This window comes from Tiliqua scincoides, chromosome 5 (genome assembly GCF_035046505.1).
Source record: "Tiliqua scincoides isolate rTilSci1 chromosome 5, rTilSci1.hap2, whole genome shotgun sequence".
Taxonomy (NCBI): domain Eukaryota; kingdom Metazoa; phylum Chordata; class Lepidosauria; order Squamata; family Scincidae; genus Tiliqua; species Tiliqua scincoides.
Window position 1 is genome coordinate 125,561,405 of NC_089825.1, and position 16,410 is coordinate 125,577,814.

General features: G+C 45.7%; 1 protein-coding gene across 2 annotated transcripts in view; it reads left to right on the top strand.

The window, feature by feature from the left end:
- Positions 1 to 8,751: 8,751 nt before the first annotated feature.
- Positions 8,752 to 16,410, top strand: part of FBXL19 (F-box and leucine rich repeat protein 19) — a 36,638-nt gene continuing 28,979 nt past the window's right edge. The window contains exons 1-2 of one of the 2 annotated variants that reach the window (XM_066631093.1): positions 8,752 to 9,211; positions 9,391 to 9,441. The gene's annotated coding sequence lies outside the window, so the exon portion shown is untranslated. The remainder of the gene's footprint in view (positions 9,212 to 9,390; positions 9,442 to 16,410) is intronic. The other variant, XM_066631094.1, reaches the window with a different exon arrangement.

Sequence of the window (16,410 nt, forward strand, 5' to 3'; positions counted from 1 at the left end):
AGCCTGGTGCCCACAGGAAGTTCCATCACCATTCATGTCCCTCCCTCCAGTTTCTCTCTCTAGGATGGGGAGGAAATCAAAGCTCTATCGCTTTAACTCCTCTTTGGGGGGGGGGGGAAGAGGCTTTCCATGTTTTGCTTTTTCATATGCTAACAATCATATAAATCATATATATCATATGTACACATGCACTCCTATGTATATCCTATATATGATATATATGATATATATATCATATGTACACACACACTCCTATGTATATCCTATATATGGGATACAATATAGGATACTATCTATCTATCTGTCTAGAATACAATATACAATATTATCCAATATACAATATACATAGAGAGAGAGAGAGAGAGAGAGAGAGAGAGAGGATACAATCTATATATTTGCTGCAAAGGTTCTGCCATAAGCGCTCTAGTTTCCTTGCATTCTTTATGGATCCTGCCCTGCCATCAGTGAGCTTTGCACTTCAAGATGTGAGAACACAGCCACAGGTCCCCGCCCTGAGGAGTTTACAATCTCACAGCATTCCAACGTGGTATTTTTAGGCTACATGCAAGAGCTGGTTCAGGCATGCATGCGCAGATGTTAATTTCTCTACTGCTAACTGGAATTTGATGACTGGCTGTTGACTGTGGGATCCAACTTCTTTGACAGACTTTGTGCTTGAGGTGATGTCTGGTGATGTGACAGTTCTGCTTGAGATGTTGAGTTTGTCCTGCCCTGTTTTTATTTTAAAGAGGAGAGGCAGAGAGTGGGGACGAGGGGCATATACTGAGTCCGTGCAGGACACTGACCCAGCCCTCCTAAAACCCAATGCTGTACCCACTACACTGCTTTCTACAATCCAGGTTCTACAGTAAGTATCCACTTGCATCTTCATAAGTTGCCCTTCACCTACATCACCTGCTGCTACAATGAACAGGTTATTTTTCAGAGATTCCTTATTCTTACTCAGTGATGTGGTGTCTATACTGTACTGTGCAAAGCAAATCTCACCTCTGAGAGGCCTTACAGGAACTGAAGCAATTTACCTCTCTTGTTTATTTTATGCAGCTTCCATTTTTAACTGATTTTAACTAATTTCAGGTGTAATAAAAATTCTATTTTAATTTATGTTTAAAATAATAATCAAGTCTCGAGCTTTCAAATAATTTGGATTTTTTTCTTTCTTCCAAGGGCTGGGGAAAGAGTCACACCAACATAGGAGGAAGCTACTCTGACACTGCAGTGACATGAGTCATTGGCAATGCTGGGAGACCATTTGACCAATGCCTGGACTTGACAATAATGAATAGCACGTTGCTAGTGCTGGTCTAAGAAGCCGAGTCCGATTCAAGGACAGAAGATATCACTTTATTGGAAAAAAATGTTTATAAACAGAGGTTGGCAAACTTTTAGGCAAAGAAGCCAGATACCTGGCAATGACAACATTATATCATTCATGAACTTCTGAGTTGCCAGGATCCTTGACGTGGCTGTACAGAGCTCATCCTGGGAGGCAAAGCCTCCCAGCCAATTTATCATGTGCTGGACAAGGAATGCCCTTGATCACAGCTTCTTGCCCAAGCTCATGGAGTTCCTGTGCTGCTGTGCCTTCACCTCCCAAGCTGAGCTCTGTGCAGGCTGGATGACTTTCGGTAGCAAACTGGATCTGGCCCAAGGGCCAAAAGTTACCAACCCCTTGTTTATAACAATGAGGATGAGGGCTGCCAGTTCCCAACAGCTCACACATTGACCACAATGCACAATTTCCCAGGCGTTTCCCATCCTTCCAAAGAGAGAGTGGAATACAGCAATACTAGGTTTACTAATCTTTCAAAGGAGACATTTTAGTTATTTTAAAAGCTTTGAGGAGTGTAAGCATTTTGCAGGCTCAGTTTCTCCCCAAAACAAAGTTGCAGTGAAGAGAAATTCATGCTTCCTGAATAGTGCCCGGCTTTGGAGCACTGGTGGCCTGCCCTAGCGTAGTCATTCCTGGTCTGTCCAAGCATTACATTGAACACTCCAAGCTTATATTCACTCTTTTCTCACTCCACCTTCCACTGGTTCCATGTCTGATAATTGTGGTGTGTCCTTTTGTACCAAGCATAGGCTGAACTGTACACAAAAGCCATTCCCACCAAGCCCACTATAAAACATGTACCCCCCCACCCGTAAATGTAGGCTCTCTGTGGAACTCCTTGCCGCAGGAGTAGGTCGGTCTGTGGAACTCCTTGCCGCAGGATGTGGTGCTGGCGTCTAGCCTAGACGCCTTTAAAAGGGGATTGGACAAGTTTCTGGAGGAAAAATCCATTATGGGGTACAAGCCATGATGTGTATGTGCAACCTCCTGATTTTAGAAATGGGTTATGTCAGAATGCCAGATGCAAGGGAGGGCACCAGGATGAGGTCTCTTGTTATCTGGTGTGCTCCCTGGGGCATTTGGTGGGCCGCTGTGAGATACAGGAAGCTGGACTAGATGGGCCTATGGCCTGATCCAGTGGGGCTGTTCTTATGTTCTTATATTCTCTCAGGTGGAAGATCTGAGAGCTGGGGAAGTAGTATTTATTCACTTAAAATCTATATACCCCTTCCTTGAGTTTTACAATCTCCAGGGTGACTTACAGTAATCTGAAACGTTAACAAAATTTTAAATAAACAACAAAAAGACAACATATAAATATAAATTAAGACAGTAAAAACATATTAGCAGTTGTAAAACAGCAGGGTGAATAAAATTTGTCAACAGCATTAAAACCATTTTCAGTAAAATACTAAGATGTCTGGGCAAATAAAAAGGGGAAGGACTAACTCACTGGTAGAGCAGATGCTTTGCTGCCAGGTCCAAGCTCTGGTCCAATGTTGGGCTGGGCAAGATTGCTAGGGCCAAATCCTATCACTTTCCAGTGCCAGTGTAGCTGTGCTCATGAGGTGTGCACTGCATCCTGTGGTGGAGATGAAGTCACAGAGGCCTCCTCAAAGTATGGGAACATGTGTTCCCTTACCTCAGGGCTGCATTGCGGCTGCATCAGCTCTGGAAAGTTGGTTAGGATTGGGCACTTAAACCCTGGGAGTTGCCACCAATCATGAGAGACAATGTCTGGCTGGACCCAGCAAATGACAGCTTCTTGTGTTTGGAAAGGTCTTCAACTGATGCTAGAAAGACATGAGATTCAGTGCTAGTCTTCCACAGGTAGGGTGCCACAACAGAGAAGGCCCTTTCTCTGGTTATCACCTAGCTAACCCCAGGAGGCATGGGGACCTGCAGAAGGGTTTCCAATGATGATCTGGTTTGAGTTAATGAGAGGTCAGGTAGCCCTTCAGGTAGGATGTGGATATGTGGGCCAAAGCTGCATTCATAGTCTGTACAACTGAAGGGCTCATCTGAACACATTGGTGAGTAGGCAGGCAGGCAGGCAGGCAGGATGGAGGCTTTGCTGCAATTATCACAGCAATGATAGTTGCTAGTGCATGATGAGCTCATGATACCTTTTCAATAATCAAAGTATCTCATATAGAAAATCTGAGCAATTCTGACAACTCTGTAAGGTAGATCAATATCAGTAACATTGCAGATGCAGGGTGTGGCTGAGAGATAGTGGCACTAAGACTAGAAAGCTTCTGGCAAAGATGAGATTTGAATCAGGGATTTTCCAGTTCAGGTATATTTGCTCAGTCAGCAGGCTCACCAACTCCCAATTAAGTCACCTGATGAAATAAAACTAGAGGCTAATAGCATCTAATTAGTTCTTGTTGGTTTAAATTAATATAGAAAACTGAGCCTCCACTTTCCCCCTAACTTTCCTCCTCCACTGTCTTTTCCCCTATCTTTCCCCCTTCACTTTCCCCATTAGCCCATTCTTGTCTCACTTCCCTGTCTCTTCAGCCCTTTTCTCCTGTTTCTTCTTGTCCAGTTTTTCTTCCCTGGGTTCCTGTTTCTCAGTCCTTTGCCCCCTTCTTCAGCCCCCTTGTCTCTGGGTTCCTTGTCCCTTAGCTTCCTCACTTGTCTTCTCTTCCCAGGCCTTAGTCCAGTCATTTTCAACCACTGTTCTGTGGAACACTGGTGTGCCGCAAGTGGTCCACAGGTGTGCCACGGGAATTTGGGGGAAGGTTATTTATTAATAGGGCCAATGGGAGATGTGAGCCCCCCACTGGCAGCATGGTTTGCCTTGTCAATTTTCAAAAACCTGGTGGTATGTCTTGACCATTTTAGTGCCTTGTCAGTGTGCCATGAGATGAAAAAGGTTGAAAATCACTGCCTTAGCCTGTTCCACAAAACTCCTAGCCTTTTCATCTCTGTAAGGCTTTAACCTCAGTTAACTTCCCCTTCCTGCACAGGAACTGGACTACGAAGGATAGCTTTTGTCCCCTGAGCACTTGGAATGTGCTTGTAACATTTCCATACCATCACAGCAGCTCACCCAATCAGCTTCAGAGTCTTCACTGCTTCAAGATATGTGATAGACCAGGCTCATGAGCCACATGTAGCTCTCTAACATACAATGTGTGGCTCTTGGAGAATATGTTGGCTGAGCTCCTTTTTGCATCACAATTAATATAAAAAAGTAAATAAGAAATTTTCAAGCTTTATAATTATATACAGGTTGATTATCCCTTATGCAGACTGCTTGGAAGGTGTCTGGATTTCAGAATAGTTGCATAAACACCGTATAATGAGAAATGCTTTCTCTTGCTCTTTTCACTGTTACCCATTCAGGTGTCTACTGGACTTTCTGAAATTTTTAAAACATATAAAATAACAGCTAAAGAGCAATAAAAACAGAGTACCATCAACAGAAAGCCAACCAAAATAAAGAAGTTTCCATCATCCATTAAAAAAAAACACCCAGTGCCACACAGAGCAGCTCTTACCTGCTCCAACAACCGTACATCCAGATTCTGCTCCAGCAGGATGGCTCCAACAGGACCGCCACTGCCTACTCACAAGTTGTCACAGTGAACACTGTACCAGTGCAGTACCCCAATAGGATTGGGCCCCAAGTGAGAGGGTCCTCCCACAGGAGGTAGTTCATTAATCTGGACATTCCTCAACTCCTGTAAGCATGGTGTTTCTTACATATACAACATTATTAATTACATACATCTTTAGCTGAATTATATACAACTGCTCCCCCCCCCATTCATGTGCTTCTTTCACAGGTGCCTTCTCTTAATTTTGTAGAGTCTTATCCTTTTGCCACTGAATTACTGAGTGATTTTTGAAGTATCAGATACTAATGACGGAAGGGTGCACTACAGTCAAGTGCCCCCAGGTGATGCATGCTATTAAAGGAAAAGCACTATCCTGCAGTGGGACACACTGTTGATGGGAGCTACACTGGTTTGCACAGAGCTCTTCAGAGGGGCACTGGTTCCTGGCCATTGCCACCTGTCTTTCACCTTGCATGTTGCTCTGAGCTGACAGTTGCTACAAATCAGAGACAGTGACCCACACAAATACCTCTCAGGACACTCACTCGCCCAGAAAATTGGTTTCTGAGCCCAATTCAAAGTGCTGGTGATGGCTTAAAAAGCCCCAAATGATTTGGGACCAGGTACCTGATGGACAGTCTTCTTTTGCAAGAATCTCTGAGATCATCCTATGGGTTCATCAGATGGTCCTGCTGCAGGAACAGTCACCTTTTGATGTTCAGCTGGTGGCCACCCATGACAGGGCCTTTTCTATGGTGGCACCTGGCTTGTGGAATTCTCTTTCCCTGGATTGCTCTCTCCTTGCTATCCTTCCTCAGTGGTGTTAAAACATTTCTATTTTAACTTGCTCTTAACTAGGGTTTTGGGTTTTTTTGGTTTGTTTTATAGCTGCTTTTTTATTGTACGATAGTGTTTTTGCTGATTGCTTTATTGCTTTTATTGTATTTTATCTCTTGTCTTATGTATTTATGTAAGTTGCCATCAGCTCCTGCGAGGGTAGAAAGCAGAATATGTGGTTTTCAAATAAATTAAACATACCACCAAAGTCATAAAGATAAAGGACAAAAAAGTGTGTCAGTGTGTTGATATCTGTTTAACTTTATGAAAGCAATTTATATGTTCTTACTGAGTCACCATATGATTAATAATCTTGAGAGAGGGTCTGCATACAACTTTTCTGTGTGTCTGATGTTTCTGTTTTAAATGGGGATGCCTGTCTCCATTGAGCCTTAATCATTTAGTGTTTGCAGGATCTCGGGGTTTACCAAATGGCTCCTTCTGCTGGGATGCACAGTGACAGTATAGTGTCTTTGCTTTCCCTTTTGATACTTGGAGGTAATGTGGTGACATATGGTCTGACCAGAATGTTATGTCCTTGGCCTGTTGCCACAACTGGAGGATACCAAGCCAAATAAAATCCATCAGTCATTATTTGCTGATGTTGGTGAATATGCACACTCAAGTGTCACCAGAATGGCTGCATTGGTCTAGTCCAGTGGTTCTCACACATTTAGCACCGGGACCCACTTTTTAGAATGAGAATCTTGTCAGGACCCACCAGAAGTGATGTCATGACCAGAAGTGACATCATCAAACAGGAAATTTTTTAACAATCCTAGGCTGCAATCCTACCTACACTTACCCAGGAGTAAGTCCCATTTACTACCATTGTTAAAAGAATATACATAGTAGCTTGTTAAAAGTACAGGTCTGTAACATTTCCCCAAATGTAGTCACAGACCAGGGTAGCATCAAGTCTAATATATTTAAAATAAAATATTGAAATGAATGGGGACCCACCTGAAATTGGCTTGTGACCCACCTAGTGGGTCCCGACCCACAGTTTGAGAAATACTGGTCTAGTCTACTGTAGTGTACTGTAGTGTAATTGTAGTGAAAATGAACACACACTGTGCATTATGCTCCTATGTAAGCCCAGCTGGATCAGGTCAAAGGCCCATCTTGTCCAAGGATGTGTGGTGGGTGGGGAGGCAAGGAAAGCAGGGGAGGCAGAGCCTCCTCACTGGAGTCCTTCGAAAAGTGCTGACACCAATCTTGTGGTCTGGTGTGCTCTGGGCTAAATCACCAGAGTCCTTCGCAAAGCACCACCACCATGTGAGGGTGGGTTGCGGGTGCCTCACATGGCGGTGGCGCTCTTTGAAGGACTATGGTTGGGAGACTCTGCCTCACCTGCCTCCCCACCCACTGCACTTCCCTGATCTAGTCCAGCTTCCTGTATCTCATAGAGGCCCACCAGATGCCTCAGGGAGCACACCAGACCACAAGATCCCTGCATCCTGGTACCTCTCCCTTGTACCTGGTGCCATTGTACATGGTGGTGGGTACAGGGTCGCAGAGGCTAACAAATGCCCAGCCAATCTCTGAATGGATAAAAGGAGTGGCGTTTGTCCCACAATGGAGTCACATGTTTTTGTTTGAAAACACAACACATTATCTTTGGGAGGAAAAAATTCTGCACATGCTCAGGAGCTATGCAAGCTGAGATAATGGCCATCATCCTCCTAGTCCAGAGGATGAGGGCCTTGATCTCCCCCCTCCCTCCCCCACCAGCCATATCAACAGCAGTCCATCCATTCTCCTTGAAGCCTTAGATGCCAATGGTAAAAACATGGAGCCAAGCCATGGCACAGGCCATGAAGATAAAACTACGTTTCCCATGACTCTCATCGAAGCAGCGGCCATCTTAACTGGAGTCCAAACATCTCCCTTCGAGAGCCTGGTTATCAGCGCACCTAGTGGATGGATAAGGAAAACTACGTTTCCCGTGAACCATTGGGAGCTCCGTCTCCTCCTGCCATGTTAACTGTAGTCCAAACACATCTTTATGGCCATAGGGACCAACGCATCCAAGGCCAGGAGAAACGTATTCAGACTACAATTCCCACATTGCAGTGTGCGGCGGCCTTCGCTGCCATTGTAGCTGTAGTCCAAACTTCCCCGGGGTGTCCATACAGCCGGATGTGTCTGGGATGGGGAAAAAACTCTATTTCCCGGGACCCCGCGCGCGGCCAGAGCTCCCTCTTGGGCTTCCTGGGGCCGCCATGATGGTTTTTTTGTGTATGTGTGTGTCTATGAGAGTGAGGTGTGTGTATCAGTATGTGTGAGTGAGGGAACGTGAGAGGGAAGGAGGAAGAGGGGAGGATGAGAAAGGCTGGAGGAGGGCGCTGCAGCAGCACCCTGGGGCCCAGCTCTCTTTCCTCTGAGGAGCTCTGGGGGGGCCTGAGCCCCACAGCCAGCCTTGAACACTTGGAGGGGGGTGGGTGGGTGTGAAGCCCTCCCTTATGTGGGGGCAGGGACAGCTGGGCAGCTCAGAGCCCCCTTGAGGGAGGGAGGGAGCAGGGGCACCCCTGGTGTGGGGGGGCTAGAAGTGGGGGGGCGCAGAGGGCCCCACCCCACTGAACTAGCCAGGGGCTGCAGGGTGAACAGCTTTCCCTTGCACTGCTTGGAGGGGGGAGGGGGGCTGAGGAGGGGCTGGACCCTTCGTGGCCCAGGAAGGAGGGAGTGGGGCGAGGGATGCGCCCCTCATTTAAAGGGAAGGGCTAGAGGCGACTGGGGCAGCCCTTCTGGCCCCCTTTGCTCCCCCTCCTGCCCTCAAGTGAATGGCGATGTAGTTGGAGCAACAGCCCAGAAGGGTGAAGCCCCCTCCCTCCTCCTCCTCTTCCTCCAGCGAGCCCAGAGAGTGGGGAGTGGGCTTGGAGAGGGGAGTGGTCTGCCTGCATTTGAAAAGGGGAGGGTGGGTGCTCGGGCAATTGAGGGAAATCTCAGTGGTGGGCAGAGGAGGAGGAGGAGTCAAGAGGAAGCAGGGAGGGTTGGGGGTGACTGGAGGTTGCACCGCGCGTAGGCAATGCCAGGGATCCGTGCAAAGTTAGGGGTGCAGGGGCTCCCCTAGGAGTGTGTGCTTCAGTAGGGCCCTTCCTGGTTTCCCTCTTTAAATGTCCAGGGGAGGCAAATCCCCCTTCTTGCACATCCTCCCCTTGCTTTCTCCCAAGGGCAAGGAAGGAAATAGTGGAGGGTGAAACAGGAGAGGGGGTGAGGTGTGGGGGGGACTGCTGCTATGCATCTGGAATAGTATCTTTGGGAGTCCATCCAGCCCCTCATCATTTTCTCCCTCCCCCCCATTTTTGTGGGGGGGAAGAAGCCAGAGAGAGAGAGAGACTCACGCACACAAATCCTTCAGCAACTGGCTGGATCTCCTTTTTTTGCTCCCCCCCACCATGACAACAAATCGAGCACTAGAATCGCCGTCCACCCCATGGCTACACAGCAGGTGAGTCCCCATTTCTCCCTCTCTCAGCCCTTCATGGATTTTCAAGAGGGGTGTCCTCCCCACCTCCAATCTCCTCCCATCCTAAGGCACCTTTTACTGGTGCCTGCCTGGGATGTGTGTGTGTCTGTGTATGTGTGTAGAGGGATTGTGAGACGTACAGCATCTTTTCTCTTTCGGAGGCTGCTGATGGGTGAGGAGGAATCTTCGGCGACTGGATGTGCTTCCCAAAGGTAAGTTTCTCCTTCACCCACCTCCTTGGCTTTGCAAAGAATGTTTATCAAGGATTACATCCTTGTCTGCCTTTTCTCCAGAAGCAAACTCTTTTTTCCCCCCTCCCCCAGATTTCCCCATTCAAAAATAATTATCCCTCCCCCATTAAGCATGATGCTTTGAGGGGGACAGCAGTTGCTTAGTAAAATAATTGACATTCCCCAAACAGGTATATATAGGGTAGATCGTGTGAACGCACACAGCATGTGAAAGCACCACAACAACTCAGATGCAGAGAAGGGGGAGGGCAGCTAAGCTATCAGGCAGGTTGCAAGAATGTATCATCTGGGGTCCGTAACCTCTGCTGCCCCCCAGCCCCTTGAAACGCAAGGTATACTATTGTGTTTTCCTTGTTTTTCCCATTCCTTTCTATCTCCTTTGTTGTTTTGTTTTCTTGGGTATTCTCTTTCCACCCTACATTCTGTCACCTTGGGATGGATTGTTTGGGGAATTTTTGTTCCTAAAAGGAGGAAAAAGGCAAAATATATATCAGGGTGCATCATTTTGCCAGGTGGATTTGAGGATGGGGGCACCTCTGGGTGGACTGAAGCTGATGGGCAGGAAGGGGGGAGAGAAGCAGGATGGCTTTGGTGTGTGCGGGGGCAAGTGTGGAACCAAAGTTTCTCTTCTCTGATTTCCAGGGGAAGGAATTACTGGCCGTAAAACCCTCTTGCCTCTGTGTGTTTCTCATGTTTTAACCTGAGGGGGAAGGGATGGGCCGTGTCAGCCGATTTCAGGGGGGCCGGTATGCAGGATGGCTCTGGTCCTGTTCCCCAAGGAGCTGTGGGCTCCAGAGGGATCTACTGAAGGAAGCTGGTCCCTGAAAATTGCCCGGACATAAAAGCTTTTAGAGGGGTAAAAGAGCAAAAGAGATGTGTCAAGAAAGCTGCAGTTGGCAGAAAAGATTCTAGAGGGATCCAGCAACTGACACCATGGAGGGCCATGCTGAAGTGTGTGGGATCCCTTGCCAGGACTGGGCCAGCAGCTCTGAGGCCAAACTGGGATGATGAGGTATTGGAGCCAGGTTCTAGTAGATAGGATGTCTTGACTGTTGATGCTGCACCTGACCTTGCATGCTTGGGAAAAAGAGTGTGTGTGGGGGGGGGGGGGGGGAGGGGATGTGTATGGTGAAGCAGGGTAAGGGAAGTAATGGGGGGAGTAACAGAATTTTACATCTGTGGGGATGTATTTGCTTGTGTGTGTCTGTATTTGTTGGTGACAGCTTTCACTGTGTGAGTTTGTGTGAGAGACAGTGAGATCAAACTATTCAATCTCATGATCCCCCTGCAATCCAAGCCACCAATCTCAGCTAACTGCTCCTCCCCCTCACACCCAGCCCAAACCCCCTAACTCCCCCTTACCCTAGATGTCAATTTCAAAAACAAAGAGGAAGTTGAAAATGATGGTGTTTTGCAATAAAATACATCTAAATGTTTTAAATATCTGGGTGACAAGATCCCTGAGTTCCTCCTGCTGCACCCCCACTCTTAGGGAATGAAAGTATTTTCGAAGCCCTGCTATGAATCATAAGCCGATTGTGAACAGAGTCTCTTTGCTTCTCTGTAAATGCCCTTCATTTCTCCATCTTCCAAAGACCACAACACCTTTGTAGTGTCACCTTTGTATTCCTTTCAATTCCTCCTCAGAACCCACTGTTTTGCCCTGAAACCTTTGGACTGATGCTTTATGTTCTCACCCCAGCTAAGAACAACCCAAATACATGTGAAATATGTATATTTAGCCATATTTATACCTTGGTCCCCCACTGCTGAAAATGGCAGCTGGGCCTCTGCTCCATCCCCTCCCTGGTAATGTCTGGTGAAGAATGTACATTGGTTTTGACATTGTGATGTTCTGTATTTCCACATCATATCAGTGGCTGCTGTTGGCACTCTCATTTGCTGTGAGGTAAGTTCTACAGGACATTACAGAGCATGCTAGGAGGGAACTCAACACATGGTGGCCACATTTCAAATAACTCCTTGTTTTAGCTCTGAGTTAGGTCTGTGGATGAGACATTGGTGGCTCTTGGAATGTAAGCTCCTTAGGGCAGGGGCCTATTGCCTTTTGCTAGCACTCTTGTAGAAAGTGTGATGTATATAATGATGATCTGGAAGAATATGAATCTTACTGACTGTAATAGAATGTTTGGAGCCCCTTCTCTTTTTGGCATTTCTTTCCCGCAGTGCATGTGAAGACTGTCCCATGTACTTGTTGACGCACCTGTAAACTTCACCCACCTCCTCTGCTGTCCTTCCGCCTTGCCATCTCTCCACATTTCAGAATGCATCCTTATGAAAATGTTTATTAGTGTTTTTTTTTTGATGATCGATGTAATATTGTGCAAGATGTCTTGAGAAGAATTTGTACAAAGCTTATGATCCCCTTTCTCTTCTGCTTCTGTCTGTCCCGCCTTCTCAGAACTCAACTTCAGAGTCCTCTCACTTTCACATTTGCTCCTCATGCTTTTTCAGTTGGGTTTCTTTTGGAGGGAGATGGAGCTTGAGAATCCCTGCCCTTATTCCTGGCATCGCTTTCGGACATGTATTGGTTTTGTGTCAGTATTGTGTTGGTTTCACTTCTGAGCGCTAGCTACCAAAAAGAACTGGAGAGTTCCTTTTAAATAATAATACATATTATTATTATTTTGGGAGTTGGACTTGATTTCCTCAGCAGGTGTCATTATCGTCTTTCTTTTAAAATCTGAAATATCTTTCATGCCCTGCTTTTAGATTTTTTTCCCCTGGAAATGACCACAGGTAATGACATGAAATTGATATGCACCTGTCCATCCTGAAAGAGAACCACCCCAGAGACCACATCTGGAAAAGTAACAAGGGAAATAGTTTTCTTAGTTTTAGTTTCCCTCTTTACTAGGATTTTGGTGTCCCTTGCTCCTTATTTCCCCCCCTTACAGTGTCTGCTGCGGAGGAGATTGCTTTTCTTTTGGACTCTTCTGTAAAAGAGCAGATGGGGAGGACAAGCATCCCAAGTGCTATCATTAGATCACTTATGACCCAGAGGGTCTTTTTAAAACTTGCATACAAGATAAATGCAGTAAACACAATCCCCTGATTTTACCAAACAGACTCTGTAGGATAGCCTTATTAAAATCCAGCTTCACACTCTTCCCAAAATGCTTTTCATTTATGTGGTTTTTGTAACTTGCAGGGTCTCTTTGATTCTCATCACCCTTGCAGCAACCCTATGAGGTAGGTTCCTGTTTTAAAGGTGAGGATTGAGGCTTCGAGAAAGTGCAGTATGACAAAACAGGATGAAGTGGATCATGGTGGATGACCGTATTTGTGGTTTTCTCTCCATTTCAGGAAAGTTACTTTTAAAAAATCCTCTAGTTCTTTTGTACCCAAGAGTTGGATTTGATTTCCTCAGCTTTTTTGCAGAGCTGGTGCCATCATCTTCTTTCTTTCAAAATCACATCTTGACTTCAAAACCTGAAATATCTTTCACTTCCTGCTTCCAGATTCTCCCCCCCCCCCCGAAATAAGCACAGGTAGTGACATGAAATTAATACTGACACTTTAAAAAAATCCCTCAGAATTTTTTCTTCAGTAACACTCAGGCCCACTAAGAGGGTCCTTTGCTTCATTTTTTTTTTTTTTGCAACAGCATATGAACTGCATCTGTACCTATGCACATTTAGCTTTTGTCCTCTGTGAGTGCAGAATTTGGTATTAGAAGTAGAATTGTGCATCACGACATCTCTGAAGCAATGGGGATGGGAGAAGTGAACAGGACTTTTGGAGATGAGGAGAGGATGGTGGAGGATCCTTGTCGTCTCTAATAACAATTATTATTAATATTTATATAGCACCATTCATAAACTCACTGCTTTACAGATAGTGAATTGACAGATCCCTGCCCCTGCCTATAGTTCAGATAAGGATTTGGGAGAAGGAAGAATGGGAGGGAAGATGAAGGCAGTGTAAATGGGAAGAATGTGTGATTGTCATAGTTTTATGCACTTGGTTGTGCAAAAGCCTTGATAGAAAACTGGGAAAAGCAGGGTGAATGGCGCAAATTAAACATGCGTATACAAAACGATAAACTTTGCATCATTTATGCAAGCTTGCCAAAATTGGCTTTCTTGCTGCAGAACTTGATTGCAGGAATGCAGAATTTGGATGTGTATATTTATTTTGTGGCACAGTCTGGTCTGTTACAATCATTTTGTGACTAGCAAGTAATCATTACTATTTAGTGTTGCCGTTTTTAAAACATGTAGATGTTGTAATTTATTTTTGGGTTCTTGCTGTCTTTTTTTGCATGATGTGTGTGGGGCGGGGAGGGTTAGCACACCATGAAAAGTTGCAAGTGATTAAGGCTAACTGGAGGACTTTCTCTTGATCCTCTTGCTAACTGGACAAAGAGACCCTTTAAAAAGTAATGACTCATTTCTGTTTAGCTGGGGGAGAGCTACTGACCCTCTTCAGCCCATCCCAGCACCCCTGCCAGTGGCTGTTCCTTGATGCCTCCCTTGTGTTTTTTGAAGAGTGTGATCCCTTCTGGAATAAGGATCTCTCTCTCTCTCTCTCTCTCTCTCTCTCTCTCTCTCTCTCTCTCTCTCTCTCTCTGTGGCTGAGTGCATAGCGGCCCTTTTGTTTCTAAAACATGTTTGGTTTACTTCTATTTTGTATCTCCTTCCTTTTCATGCTGGGCCTCAGGGTGACATACATAGGCTCCAGCATTGGATGCAAGTCTGCTTAGCATCAGGAAGGTTGCTGTGCCTTGTGCCTTCAGCCTGTGCTTTGGTACCATAAACCCAGGAAGGGGCTGTCTGTAGCACCTCCATTCTGTCTATGGAGATCAGTGTATACTGGAACCCAGAGAGCAACTTTTGATCCGCCAAGGGCTTGGTGATACTTAGTGTGAATTTGGACTTTGAACAGTGAACCCCCATGCTGTATCACAGTGCTTTGGGAACCCCCCCCCCCCCAATTTCAAAATGGCTGGCTATGTGGGGACTGATGTTCAAGAAACCCAGGACAACACGCACCCTGCTCGCTGACATGAAGAACTAGCTCCATAGTTCTTTGGATCCTGGTCATAGTCCTAGCACTGCAGAGATTGTGTTCCCTCAGATCTAATAAGGAGAAGAACTAAGTTTGTCGGTGCCAGGGAGAGAGTGTTGTTTATCTACTATGAACTTACTTTATTTTGAGGAGGAGGGGCACGTGCTTTGGCCTCTAGAAAGTCCCAGGTTCAATGTGCCAGATGTACCACTGGTTTGTATGGAAGGAAAGTGAGGGGGGGTGCTTGTATCTGAGCAAGTTTCATTGCTCAGCTGTTTGGTGAAGATGGGTTTGCTGTGCATTCTGCACACCAAGGGTGTAAGCTGCTAGTTTGATTCCCTCCTGCTAAACGACATTTCTCTGTTGTGTAATAGTCTTTCTAAGAAAATGGTAGAATATTGTATTAAAAAGTTTCTCATGCAGATGCTCTCTGTGAACAGAGTTTTTGTGGCAGTTGGGGGTAGAGCTGAGGGTTGGGAAGCTTCTCCTGCCACATCTTCTCCTGAAGCAGATGATCTCTAAGATGTGCTGTGCAGTGATTTACAGGGTTGGTTACGTATGGGCCTTATGCTTCTTTTCTGTGAAGAGAAATGTGTCCTATACCTGGCCATATATGACCTGCCGCATATGCCCACAACATTTTCCTGCTCATGGAATTGAATGAGAATCTCCTGAACCTGGCTGAGCCCCTGCCACATGAGCACTGATTTGCAGGATAACTCTGTTCAGACTTGCATCAAACCATGGTTCAGTAAACTGGACTGTGGTTTGGAGTGACATCTGTGTTGACAAACCAGGATTTGCAACTGATTGCCAAACAAAGATAAGAAAACATGATTTGAAGCTGGTTTGTAAACTGTAATTCGTCTAACTATGGTTCTTTATTTTGTGGTGTGCTTGTTTCATTTTATTTTATTTATAAGTTTGCCGGACACAGAAAGGCATGCATATATGTGGAAGCTCAATCTGTGGGTTGGGTTCCAAACTGGTGCACTTCAGCCGTAGTGTAACCTGTGGTTTGACTTGAGCCAGTGGCCTGTTATAGATGATGCTGGACAAGGTAGTGTGTGGTTGGGAAATAGTCGCAAGCAGGCACTATGATTGTTCAGCCCCAAGAACAGGCCCAAAGGCAGGGTTTGTTCTGTGACCAGCTGCACTAGCTGTTGGGATGACTCTTATGGTTATGATTTGCCTTTCTATAGTTCCCTTCTCTCTGGAGATTTCTGGTGATCTCTGCCTGACCTCCCCAGGTCTGTTGCAGATTTGAGTTATCCATGTGTCCATCAGCTCTGGGTGCCTCCTAAAATTCATCCAGAACTAAGGATTGCACACAAGAGCCTTACTGGCTGGTCCCACCAGGCCTGAAATGGAGCAAGTCACTCTGCCTTTCACTGAGACTTGATTCTCTGTCCTAGAACTAATTTTAATGCTTCAATTTTTGCACTGATGTCATAATTCCCTTGCCCTTGTGTAGGAGTAGGCTGCTTTTTTATGCCAATGAACAAGATATGCAAATTAGTATATTTCTCAATGTGAATTATTTATTCCCATTAAAAGAGCGATTTTCCTGGTTCCAGAGTTGGTGGGTTTTGCTACCATACAGTCTCTGTAGGTGACTTTGAGCTAGAATTCAGGGGTGTCCAAAATTTTTGGCAGGAGGGCCACATCATGTCTCTGACACTGTGTTGAGGGCCAGGAAAAAAGAAAATTAATTTATATTTCAAATTTGAATAAATTTGCATAACTGAATACATTAGAGATGGAACTTATACGAATGAATGAAGGTCTTACAATAGCTCAAGGCCTATAAAAGACCTTGCACAAAGCAAGGCTGGCCTTTCCTTCACTGCCACTGCTGCATCACAGATGTAAAACAGCAAGCAGTGGAGGGAGCCCTCA